Raw genomic sequence first — 12,843 nt, 5'->3', positions numbered from 1 at the left:
GGGAAGCTATGAAAAATATGCAGCTAAAATCATACTTTATAGTAAGTCACTGAATGCTTTCCCCGTAAGGTCAGGAACAAGGCACAGATTCCATTCTCATGGTTTCTATCCATTATTGTAGTGGAGTTTCTAGTTAGTGCAATAAAGCAAGAAAAGAAAAAAGGTATCCAGATTGGAAAAGAAGAAATAAAGCTGTCTTTATTAACAGACAGCATAGACTTCTGGTCAAGACAGCAGAATAGACAGTCTCTAGCGTCACTCTCTCCCACAAATCAATAAATTGACAATTATAAAAAAGCAATGACAGCCAAGCTGGGCTGCTAGAGCTCAGGGGAAGAGGAGGAGACTCCTACAGAGTGCATGAAAGCAGGAGAAGCCACGATGAGAGAAAGAAAAAACCACTCTGACTGTTTCAGGCCCAGGAGCTGCTGAGCGCACAGAGCAGGAGCTGGCAAAAGCTGTAGTTGTGCCCTTCAAAAGAAGTTACTTGGAGGCAGCAGGGGAGAAGAGGGCTTTAGTGGCCCCAGGCCAGCAAGACCACTAATAGTGTTCCTATGGACCCACATAGGAGCAAGGAGCCACAACAACTGAAAAAAAGGAGCCACTCAGAGGACAGTAAGTCATCGCAAAGGGACTGGTGCACTGCACATCCCATGGGAAGTGTTTGGAGCACAGATGGTGAGGAAGACAGGCCCAGGGGAACACTGGGGCACAGCAAGGACAGCAGATCTGCACCCCAATCAGCACAGGACCACTCAGAGGAGACTGGTCAGGAATATAGAATTGTGTGGGGTGCAGTTTGATGAAAAGGCTCAGGCCCAGACCAGACCAGAGTTTCTACACAACCCAGGTGTACCAGATCTCACTAGACCCGGAAGTACCTATAAAGTCAACTATTAAAACCTGAGCTGCACAAAAAGCCTTCCATAGGGAATCAGCAGCAAAGCAGCAATTTACAGATTTCACCAGATCCGGAAGTGCCTATAAAGTCAACCATTAAAACCTGAGCTGCACAAAAAGCCTTCCCCAGGAAATCAGCAGCAAAGTAGCAATTTAGCTCAACCACAGAGCTCAAGTACTGGTCCCCATAGGAAGTTCCCCCATTTTAGAATTTAACAAAGGACAACAAATTAGTTCCAGTGCAGAGTTTAAGAGGTGGGAACAGCAAATAATCCAACACAAAATTGAAAGAAAAAACAAAGTACCCACAACCAGAGACAAAGTTTGACAACTAGTAAAGGTCTCATTTTGCCAAATAACACCTATAACACCTAGAAGGAATAGAGAAGTCCCCTGGGCTACCAAGCCAGAAAGTAGGGACGGCCAGGGGCCTCAGCCATGCCCCCTGACACCTGCAACCAGTTCTTGAGGATAGGGGACAAGGGCCTCGGCCACACATCCCCAACAAGTGCAACCACCCCAGTGACAATCACCGAGTCACCGCAGGAAATGCCCTGGGCTCTCCTGAGCCAGGGTGGCAGGGAGCCGAGCGCCTTGTCTACACTCCCCTCGTATGAGCAACCTGCCCAGCGATGACCACCAAGCTGCCACAGGAGGCAACCCAGGCTCTCCTGAGCTGGGGCAGCAGGAGGCTGAGGGCCTCATCCACACCCACCCCTGCATGAGCAACCAGCCCAGCAACAACCACTGAAACGCCACAGGAGGTACCCCGGGATCTCCAGAGCCGGGGTGGCAGGGCGCTGAGGGCTTCATCCATGTCCCCCCCACACTCAACCAGCCCAGTGATGATCAGCCAGCCTCAGGAAGAAGGGTCCCAGGTTCCTGAGCTGGGGTGGCATGCCCCCTTAACATTTGTGCCCAGCCCAACAATAACCAAGCCACTGCTGGAAGCCCACCAGTCTCCCCTGTGAAAATGTGAGGGGGTGCCACAGGCCTCAGTCCCACCCGTCCTCCTTCCTCCTTCTTCCATCCCATTTCCTTCCCCTTTCCCCTCTCCTCCTCCCTACCAACTACTCTGCAACAACATCCTAGAATGTAAAAAAATAATATTGATAAAATCACATTTGACAAAATGATTACATACCAAGAAAATTTTACAAAATCTACAAAAATACTGCTAAACCAAACAAACAAGTTTAGTAAATTTGCAGTACACAAGATAAATGTATAGAAATTCATTATATTTCTATATTACATCAATGAATAATTTAAAACTGAAATTAAAAAAAATACAATTTATAATAGCACTAAAGATACTTAAGAATAAATCTAACAAAGGATGTATATGACCTGCACACTGAAAATTACAAAATATTGCTGAAATAAATTAAAGAAGACATAAATAAATGGAGGGAAATATTATGTTCATGGATCAGAAGATTCATTTTGGGTAAGATGTCAACTCTGGACAAATTGATCTATAGTTTCAATTCACTCTCAATCAAAATTCCAGTGGGCATTTTTGACAAATTCAAAAGCTGATTCTAAAATTCATATAGAAATGGAATGGACCTAAAAGAACCAAAATAACTTTTTTAAAAAAGGAACAAAGTTCAAGGACTTAACCTTTTTTTTTTTTTTAAGATTTATCTTAAAGCTACAGTAATCAAGATTGTGTGATATTGGTGTAGAGATAAACAAATACATCAACTGTAATTCGATGGAACTGATTAGAGGATAAAGAAATAGATCAACACATGTATGGACAATTGATTTTTGACAAAAGTATAAAGGCAATTAAATGGAGAGAGGAGAGTGTTTTCAATAAATGGTACTTGAAAACTTGGACACATATATAAAAATAAAGTAGAATAACTTCAATCCATACTTCCCATTATATATAAAAATTAACTAAAAGTGGATCAGAGAGCTAAATGTAAAACCTAAAACTTTAAAACATCTATAAGAAAAAGAGGAAGAAAATCTTTGTGGCCTTGGATTGGGTAAAAATTTCTTAGGCACAACAGAAACACATTCCATAAAAGAAAAAATTGACAAACTGGGCTTCATCAAAATTAAGAATGTCTGCTCTTTGGAGGACACTGTGAAGAGGACAGAAAGATGAGTCACAGACTGGGATAAAATGTTTCAAATATCTGATAAAGGCCTTGTATCCAGGATGTATAAAGAACCCTCAAAACTCAATGTGACAACAAAAATCCAACTTAAAAATATGGCAAAGATTTGAACAGACATTTTACCAAAAAGATATACAGGTAGCAAAGACGGAAAATAAGCATGTGAAAAGATCATTACTCAACATCATCAATCATTAGGAGATTAAATCAAATTGAAATAACAAGAGCACAATGAGATACTTCTACATATCTATTGGAATGAGTAAAATTAAATAAGAATTACCACAATAAGTGTTGGTAAAGATGTGGAGAAACTGGAACTCTCATGCATCACAAGTGGGAATACAAAGTGGAATTGCTACTTTGGAAAAAAAATTGAGCAGTTTCTTAAAAAGTCAATTATACACTTACCACATCAACCAACTATGCACTTCTAGGGATATTCCTAAGAGAAATGCTCATCCAGAGACTGGTACGCAGATATTCAGAACAGCTTTATTTGTCACAGCCACAATATGAAAATGGCTAAAATGTACATCAACAGACAAATGGATAAACAAAGTGTGCAATAGCCATGTAATGAAAATACTCAGCAATAAAATTGAATCAGCTATTCACACATGCAACAATATAAATGAATGTCAAAATTATACTGAGAGAAAACAGCCAGAGAAGAAAAAGAGCACATATTCTATGATTCCAGTTACATGTAATTCCATATTATGCAAACTAATCTATAGTGACAGAACAGTTGTTGCCATGGGATGGAAGGATGTGGGGAAGGTAGACAGAAGATTACAAAGGACACAAGAAAACTCTTGAGTGTAACAAATATGTTTGTTATCTTGAAAATGGTTTTACAGGTGTGTGCTTATTTGAAAATTTATCAAATATATATTTAATGTTTATTTGATGTCAATTTTATTTTATTCCAGTTTATTTTATGTCAACTATACCTCAATGTGCCTGTTTAAAAAAAAAACAACAAAAACTTATCTGTGTCGTGTGTTTTCAATGTACAGGGCAGGAGAAGAAAGTACTCGATTCTATGATGTATTTCAAGTAGTATACAATTTGTAGATATTATTGATAAAGAAGAATTTTTCGACATTACACATATAGTACATAAATCACAGCATCTTAGTCTCTTATCATAATAATCCCACAGGAAGAACCAATATGAGTCAAAAGACTATATGTTTCTAGTTCTGACCCTGCCATTACCTAGCTTGGTAGCCTCAAATTTTTACATCCCTCCAGGCTTAGTTTCTGCATTCCTACAATGAAGGCATTGCACTGGGTAAAAGGGCATCATATTGTCCTGTGCTGCAGGGGAACGGGGAGTGGGGGGTACGGGAAGAGGCACCAGACAGGCAAAGCTACAAAATCCCTCCTCGCTCCACCAACCAGAGGGCTTCTGCTTCTATCACTTCCACATAGGAAGGCAGTCCATAATACTTATTTTGAAGAAATGGTGTTGATGGGTTCAAAAGAAAATGCACAGTTATTGGAGTAGATGACCTCTAAAATCTCCTTAGGTGCCAAATCCTATCACCCTGATTAGTAAAATTAAATCTGCCAGGCATCCATTGTGATTTTTCATGAGCAGACATTTGTTTGCAAAGCTTGTGTATAGAATATTAAGGAACTCCCAGTAATCCTCAGTAGTTTCCTACCCAAATCTTTTTGGTACACCAGTCACACATCGCTTAACAAGGGGGAGTACAATCTGAGATATGTTATGTTAGGAGATTTTGTACTTGTGCAAACATCATAGAGTATACTTAAAACAAACCTAAATGGTAGAGCCTACTACACTATACATATGGTATAGCCTATTGCTCCTAGGCTATAAACCAGTACAGCATGTTACTGTACTGAATACTGTAGACAATTGTAACACTATGATATTTGTGTATTTAAACATATCTGAACATAGAAAAGGTACAGTAAAAATACGGTGTTATACTCTCATGGGACCACCTTTGTATATGTGGCCCATCGTTGACTGAGACATCATTGGGCAGTGCATGGTACTTTATTTTGATTCTCACTGAAGTGATGCTCCTCCCTGCATTTATCAGTAGTGTGTCCTGAGGGTTGGTGGCTCGTGCACAAAAGGGCAGTGAGCTGTAGGACAGATGACATTTCCTGTGCCTCCATGTGCAGCGAGCCCAACTGGTGTCCCTGTGGCTTCTCCAGCCACATTACCTCCTCTCCACTCTCATGATGGTTCTCAAGACCATAAAATTATTCATCACTGAGTCTAAATAATCCAGAAAGTCAGCCTTTAGACAGCCATGCACCCAAATCTGCTGATTCGTGTGGGAGTCATGTTTTCCAGGAGACCCCATCTGCCTTGCAGCCTTCAAAACTCTTCCCACTGGTTTCTTTTTCCTCTAAGATATTTGTACATTGTGCCTGTGTTCTTTTTAATTCCACTAATTGCAGTGACTCAGTTTGTTTTTCTAGTGCCCACATCCTTTCCCCACAAACTCAGAGAATTTAAAACATGATATAGTGGGAAAAAAACCTAGACTCTAGTCCTGGCTTTACCATTCAGCTTTCTGTGTGACTTTGGGGGACTTATGCCATTCTTCTAGACCTCGGTTTTCTCATCTTAAAATTAGTGGGTTAGATTAGTCTCTTCTACTGTGTACGGACTTACCATTGGTGATATGGGGGAAGATTTTTGAATGTTCATGACATGTACTCAATAAGTATGTATTTATTTTAATACATATTACAGAAAAATATAATTGTTACATCAAACTAGCTTAAAATTGGTAGTTAGATTTTTTTTTTTCCTTTTTGTCTTTTTTCGTGACCGGCAACGGATCGCAACCCTCAGTGTCGCGCCCGTACCGGACCGGGACCAGCCACGGGATCGCAACCCTCGGTGTTGCTCCCGCCCCTCGCTCAGCCAGTGAGTGGCCGGTCTGTATGTGGGATCCGAACCCTCGGCGGGAGCGCCACTGCGTTTCCCAAGTGGCGCACTATAGCAGTGAGCCACCGGGCCGGCCCGGTAGTTAGATTTTTTAAGTGAATTGATTTAAAGTAAACTATTAAGCAGATTCAGGGAATAACTGGACATGGCAAAAACTGGGAAGGGTATATAATACGGTCTGAAGTAGCACAATTTTTTGCCTCAACATTATCACAGGAAAACTACATTTCCAGCCTCCTTGATGTTGGGTTGGAGCCATGTGTCTAAGTTCTGGTCAACAAAACACGAACACAAGTCATATGTCACCACTGGAAGAAGCCAGTGTAGACCCTCCATCTCTCCATTATCTTGCCACAGCAACTTTGGAAGCTGTGGCATTACCATCAGATGGGAACACTTTGGAACCTTGACTCATCAAATGAATGAAAGTGTCCATCAACCCAAATTGGACATGTGTGACTAAGAAATCAACTTTTATTGTGTTAGGCCACAGAGATTTCTGAGCTTATTATTGTGGTATAGCTTACCTTATCCTGACTAATGCAAAGCATGATGAGCTAATCAGGCTCCATCTACCTCTAAAATTCTACATTTTCTTCTTTTTTCTATTCCCTTCTTATTCAGTTTTAACCTATACTTCTTTCAGGCCTTCTAACTTCAAAGGAATCCCTTCTGAACTAATTTGTTTGTGCTTTGCCCTTCTAATTATCTGTTTTTAGAAGTGGCATTTATTTTAATGATGGCTGTAGTTCTGGATAACCACATAGAACACTCCTCACATCCAAAGAGGACATGGCATTTAGTGTTGTTCCCAATTTTGGTGCCTTTCTGAATAGCCTTGGGTGACCATCAGCTCTTTCAGGCCACTCACACATAAAGATGACACTTTCAGCAGAGCCTGGTTCACTACTGATGTCACCTCTTCCAATGGTCTATGAGCCTGTTAGCTTGTCTTGAAAACTCCATTCTTCTTACTACCTTGTGTCAGAATAGCCAGCCTCTATCTATTAGTTCCCAAAGTCCATAAGCCAGATATATTGTTTGAAGTTGTGCTGTAGGAAGCTCATCTATCAACCCTGTTTGCAGTATGAGCCCTATTTAAGCCCCAAACAGCTGGAAGAGCCTGCATTCTTCTACACTTATCTACAACAGAACTGCATGATAAAAAAATATCATTTTAATTCTCGGAAACTGGTTACATTTTAGAACTTTACGTTGGCTTGTGTTGTCTGTTATTGTCATTTAATGATCATAGTTATAAAAAAAAGATTTTCTTCAAGAACTTGGATTGAAGGTCTGGGTCAAGTCACAGCTTCTTAGTTCTAATCACTGCCACTGCTCTATACACCTTCAATTTATTTAGGTGGTCTACCAAGTTTTTGTCTGCCTGTTCTCCAAAGACTTTTGATTAGATTTGCTTCTCTAGTGCTTGATCATTGTTTTAAATGTTCTGCTAAGAGACAGTTTTTAACAATGTAAGCTGATGGAAATTTTTGGATCATATATAGTGTAGAAACCTAGTTCTCTTAAGGCTCAGTTCATGTACCAGTGGAGACTCTTCAAATGGTCCACGAAGCAGCACTTTTACTCTGTTGGCTTATACAGGGAATGATCATTGATTTGTTATTTATATCCTAGAAACTTCCAAAGATAGTTTGAAAATTACCTTAGAACTATTAAAAATCATTAGCCATTAAAAATACTATATGTGGGGCCAGCCCCGTGGCTAACTTGGGAGAGTGCAGCACTGGTAGTGCTGAGGCCACAGGTTCGGATCCTATATAGGGATGGCTGGTGCACTCACTGGCTGAGTGTGGTGCAGACCACACCGTGCTGAGGGTTGCGATCCCCTTACCGGTCAAAAAATAAATAAAATAAAATAAAATAAAAATACCATATGTGTGACAATATTGAAGTCTGTTGCTAACCACAAAACCATGGAATTGTAGAATAGTGGAAATGAAAGAAAACAATCAACTGTATTATTCAACTACGTTTTTAACAGATAGATATGAGAAATACTGGGTCCCAAAGGATGACATTTAATTTTATTTTATATGACAACTTTATTAAGATATAATTTATACACCATCCATAAAGGACATGGCAATTAGTATAAACAATATTTGTATACACTATTTTAAGTGTACAATGTAATGGTTTTTAGTGTATTCAAAAAGTTATACAATCATCATTACAATCAATTTGGGAACATTTCAACACTCCAAAAAGAAACCCATACCATTAGCAGCCATTCCCCATTTCCCCCCAGTACTCCTTGCCCTAGGCAACCACTAATCTAGTTTCTGTCTCTAGTGATTTGCCCATTCTTGACACTTCATTTAAATGTAATCATTCAATATGTTCAATATGTGGTCTTTTGTGGTTTATCTCATTTAGCAAATGTTTTTGAGGTTCATCCATGTTGTAGCATGTATCAGTACTTCATTCCTTTTTAATTGCTTAATAATATTCCATTGTGTTGATATATAACATTTTGTTTATCCATTAATCCATTGATGGTCAGTTGGGTTGTTTCTACCTTTTGGCTATTATGAACAATGCTGCTATAAACATTTGTGTAAAAGTTTTTGTGTGGGCATAAATTTTCATTTCTCTTGGGTATACACTCAGGAATGGAATTGCTGGATCTTATGGTAACTCTATGTTGCCTTGGGAGGAACTTCCAGACTGTTTTCCAAGACAATTATGCATTTTACATCACCACCAGCAATGCAAGGGGGTTCCAGTTTCTTCATATCTTCACTAACATTTGTTATTATCTGTGTTTTTTATTTTAGCTATCTGTGGAGTGTGAAACGGTTCTTATTGTGGTATTTATTTGCATTTCCCTAATGGTTAATGATGTTGAGTATCTTCTCATATGCTTATTGGCCATTTGCCTATCTTCTTTGGAGAATTATCTATTCAGATCCTTTGCTCAGGTTTATTTGTCTTTTTATGATTGAACTATAAGAGTCCTTTATATTTTCTAGATGCAAGTCTCTTATCAGATATATCGTTACAAATATTTTCTCCCATTCCATGGGTTGTCTTTTCATTTTCTTGATAGTATCCTTTGAAGTGTAAAAATTTTTAATTTTGTCTATTCTTTTTCTTTTGCAACTTGTGCTTTTGGTTTCAGATCTAAGAAACCATAGCCTAATAATCCAAGGTCATATTGATTTTTGCCTATGTTTTCTTCTATGAGTTTTACAAATTTATTTTTTACATTTAGTTTTTTGTCTTATTTCTTATATTTAATCTATGATCCATATGAAGTTAATTTTTGTGTGTTGTCTGAACTAGGGATCCAACTTCATTCTTTAAAAAAAAGATTTAATGTTAACTTATTTAGTTCAAATTACATTAATATTTGGACACATTTACCATTCTAAATGCATAATTCTAAAATGTAAAGATAATACAACATTTTAGAACACAAAACATAACACAAATTGCTGTTGAAAACAGCCAGAAGATTGTTACCATCTATTAGAATAATTTATTATTTTTGTCTGTCTTTCAGTTGTGGTAGGGGGCCTGGAAAATAACTCCCTATGGTCTGCATCTTCTTGTATTCATACTCTTGGGTAATTCCCTCTCTTTGAGTTGGAGCTAGACCCAGTGAATAAAACAAAATTTATGAGATGTGACTACCAAGATTACATTACAAAAAGGATCTAGCTTCCATTTTGCTTGCCCTCTCTTGCTCTCTTATCTGCTTGCTTTGATGGAAGCCAGTTGTCATGAAGTAATCTGCCCTATGGAGATGCCCATGTGCAAAAGAAGAGACTTCCAGACAAAAGCCAGTGAAGAACTGAATACTGACCACAACCACTTGAGTGAGCTTGGAAGTGGATCTTCCCCCAGTCAAGTCTTGAGATGACTACAGTCCCAGCCAATATCATGATTGTAGTCTTGTGAGAGAATCCAAGCCAGAGAGAGGACCCAGCTAAGACATTATAGATTCCTGACATCTAGAGCCTCCATGTGGACACTACTCTCCAGAGGTGAAGAGGGTCCTCCAAACCCACTTGTAGTGTGGACAAAAACCCCAGCATAGCATTCCATCACACTGGCTTGAGAACTGGATGCCACCATGACAGAGCTTAAAGGTGGAGCTGTCTCCAACTTCATTCTTTTGCATGTGAATATCCATTTGTCCCAGCATCAGTTGCTGAAAAGACAATTCCTTCCCTCAATGAAATGTGCTAACAACCCTATCAAAAATCAATTGATAATAAATATGACAGTTATTTCTGGATTCTCAGTTCAATTCCATTGATCTATATGTCTGTCCTTATGCTTGTACCACACTATCTTGATTATGGCAGATTTGTAGTAAGTTTTGAAATCAGGAAGTATGAGACCTCCAGATGTGTTCTTTTTCAAGATTGTTTTGGTTATTCTGGATTCCTTACTTTTCTATGTGAATTTTACAACTAGTTTGTCAATTTCTATGAAGAAGGCAGTTGGAATTTTGATAGGGATTGCTTTGAATCTGTAGATTGCTTTAGTATTGCAATTTTAACAAAAATATTGAACGGAATTAGGCTTTTGATGATGAATATCAGACTATTGTTTGCTATTAACTTAAACATCAATACATCATGACAAGCAATATCACTCTGCTTTTTATTTTAATTTCTCAGAATAGTCAAACTTACTTAGTCAGTAATATATATATATATATATATATATATATATATATATACAAAAACATATACTGCAAGACAAATTTCTTTTATTTCATGATAAGTCATTGTTTTAGAGTGACATGGATTTCTGTAACAACTGATCCCAAAAGAGCTCTCAATGGTCAAAGCTGTAAAAATTTGAGCCAAAAAAAAAAAAAAAAAGGGGTATTGGATTATAAAATAAACATCCATGTGCCTATACTGATAGAAATAAATGATTGAATAAATAAATGGGGGCAAAGAGACAACTCTCCCATGAAGAAAAATTTCAAATAATTTGTTACACATTTTGTCATTAAGGAAATAGAACATAACTCCCACTCCTAAGTGGAGCCGCACATGGTGGCTTCCTTCCAGAGTACGGTGGGAGGGGAGGTAGGGTAACTTTGCAGTGGAAAAACCTGACAAACATTACCTCATCCTTGTGATCAAGGTAAATAGTAACAGTCATAAATGGTGTTCAGAGACTGCACCCTTGATATAATGGGATGAAAATGGCCCTTCACCCCTGTGGTCTTCCTCCCCAAAACCCATACTCCCTGTCTAATTATGAGAAAAACATAAGATAAATCCCAACAGATGAACATTTTACAAAACACATGAACAGTGTTCCTCAAAACTATCATGGTCATCATCAAACGAGGCAAGTCTGAGGAACTGTCACATCAAGAGGAACCTAAGGAGACATGACAACGAAATATAATATGCTGTCCCGGATGGGATCCTGGCACAGCCAAAGAAGATTAGGTAACATCTAAAGAAATCTGGATAAAGTATGAACTTTAGCTGATAATAGTGAATCAGTATCAGTTCATTATTCACAATAAATATACCATACTAATGTAAGATGTTAATAATAGGAGAAACTGAGTTCGGGGTAACATGAATTAGACTAAAAACCAGCATCTCAGTCAGAATACAGCATAATAATATTTTCATGTGTGAGATATCAATTATTCAACCCATGTATTGCTACACCAAATCTGGTCCAGTTCCTTTTTTTTCACCGCCTCTCTTCATATATTACATGAAGAGATGAGCTGATATGTTTATACGATAAAAGTCCAGTTCCCAAGTTTGCTATCGAAAAGCACTTAGACAAAAACATTGCATGAATTAGGATCAGGTGAGCTACTATAACAAATAAGGTCAAAAGTTTCAACAAAATAGAAGTTTATTTCCTTTCATTTAATAATCAAAGATAGTGTCCCAGGTCTGCAGGTTATTTTCTTCTGTGAGGCAATTCAGGGACTCAGGCTTCTTTCACTTTTCACCCTAGCGTGTTCCAGACCCTCACTGTCAACTGCATTCCTCGAGGGAAAGGAGGAACAGCATATGAAGAAGGTACATCCACTTCTTAAAAGTCTTAGCCTGGGGCCGGCCCGGTGGTGCACTGCTACAGTGCGCCACTTGGGAGCGCAGAGATGCTCCCGCCGAGGGTTCAGATCCCACATACAGACCGGCCGCTCACTGGCTGAGCAAGGTGCGGGTGCAACACCGAGGGTTGCGATCCCGTTGCCGGTCCCGGTCCGGTGCGGGCGCGACACTGAGGGTTGCGATCCGTTGCCGGTCACAAAAAAAAAAGACAAGAAAAGGAAAAATAAAAAATAAAAAAGTCTTAGCCTGGAAGTAACACATATCACTTCCACTACATATTTTTGACAAGAACCAATCACGTGGTTATGGCTAATTATAAGGAAGGTTGGGAAATACAGTCTAGCTCTATGCTTAACTCTGCTTTTTAAACAGCTAGCAGAGTTTTTTTTTTTTTTGCAAAAACATATTCAAATAATCAAAGAAAAATTGATTTCTATTCGTAAGGCAATCTACATTCAGATTTAGAGGGAAAAGTTCCCTAATTCTTCTGCAGCACAATTGTGCTAGTACACTCAATTTACTTAACGTATTACTTTACAACTCGGTCTGAAGCAAGTAAATTTACATAACTCTACCACATTCAGAGATCCCTAAACAGTAAGTAGGTAGATGCATGACTTAAATCTGCATGACTGAAAGCAAAATAATCCACCCCCAAGACAAAGAAAAAGTTCCCCCTAAAGACTAACTCCAGCCTCTCACTTTATGAGCTGAAACTGAATTCAGCTTCAAAATAGCAGCACTCCATCTTCAAAAATTTCAAATTCAGTCTCTGTTGGTT

This window comes from Galeopterus variegatus, unplaced genomic scaffold (assembly GCF_000696425.1).
Source record: "Galeopterus variegatus unplaced genomic scaffold, G_variegatus-3.0.2 Scaffold90, whole genome shotgun sequence".
NCBI classification, from domain to species: Eukaryota; Metazoa; Chordata; class Mammalia; order Dermoptera; family Cynocephalidae; genus Galeopterus; species Galeopterus variegatus.
The sequence above is the reverse complement of the archived record's forward strand: the minus strand, read 5'-3'. Positions refer to the sequence as shown.